Here is a 955-nt window from a genome sequence, read left to right as displayed (position 1 = left end):
GGACACGACTGAGCAACTTCCCTTTCACTTTTCACTTTCATGCATTGGAGAAGGAAATGGCAACTCACTCCAGTGTTCTTGCCTGGAGAATCCCAGGGACGGGGGAGCCTGGTGGCTGCCATCTATGGGGTCACACAGAGTCGGACACGACTGAAGTGACTTAGCAGCAGCAGCAGCTATATGTAAAAATAGATAGCCAGGTGGGAATTTGCTGTATGACTCAGGGAACTCAAAGCAGGGCTCTGTGACAACCTAGAGGGGTGGGATGGAGTGGGATATGGGAGGGAGTTTGAAGAGGGAGGGGACATATGTATCCCTATGGCTGATTCATGTTGATGTTTGGCAGAAACCAACACAATATTGTAAAGCAATTATCCTTCAATTAAAAGTAAATAATTTTTTTTTTAAAAAAGAGAATCATTAGATACCACTGAGAACTAGTCCTGCCTGAGGATAGAGGGCAGACAGAGGGCAGATGTGTTTTTGACTCAAGAGTTTCATTTTGGTGCTTGTGTTTAGAACTTACAGACGAGGCACTTCTACTCCTGCTCAGCTGTTGTCTCTCATGCGGGAAGGTGTTGTATGTCTTCTTCATTAACAGAAAGCAGTAAAGAGGTTTTTATTGCTAAGGGAATGCTCCTTAAACGATACGCACTGAATTTTCAGCTGCTGATTAGTAATGGTAAGTGAAAGATTTTAATGTTTTTACTGACTATTGCAGTAATGGAACCAGTATGGTGGTGGAAATGATATCTAATAATCTCCTTATTTTCCTTGAATCAGTTCAGTTCAGTTGCTCAGTCGTGTCCAACTCTGCCACCCCATGGACTGCAGCACTCCGGGCTTCCCTGTCCATCACCATCTCCCGGAGCTTATTCAAACTTGTGTGCATCGAGTCGGTGATGCCATCCAACCATCTCATCCTCTGTCATCCCCTTCTCCTCCCACCTTCAAT

Source organism: Bison bison, unplaced genomic scaffold, assembly GCF_000754665.1.
Source record: "Bison bison bison isolate TAMUID 2011002044 unplaced genomic scaffold, Bison_UMD1.0 scf7180017864461, whole genome shotgun sequence".
Classification (NCBI taxonomy): Eukaryota; Metazoa; Chordata; class Mammalia; order Artiodactyla; family Bovidae; genus Bison; species Bison bison.
This window is presented reverse-complemented; position numbering follows the sequence as displayed.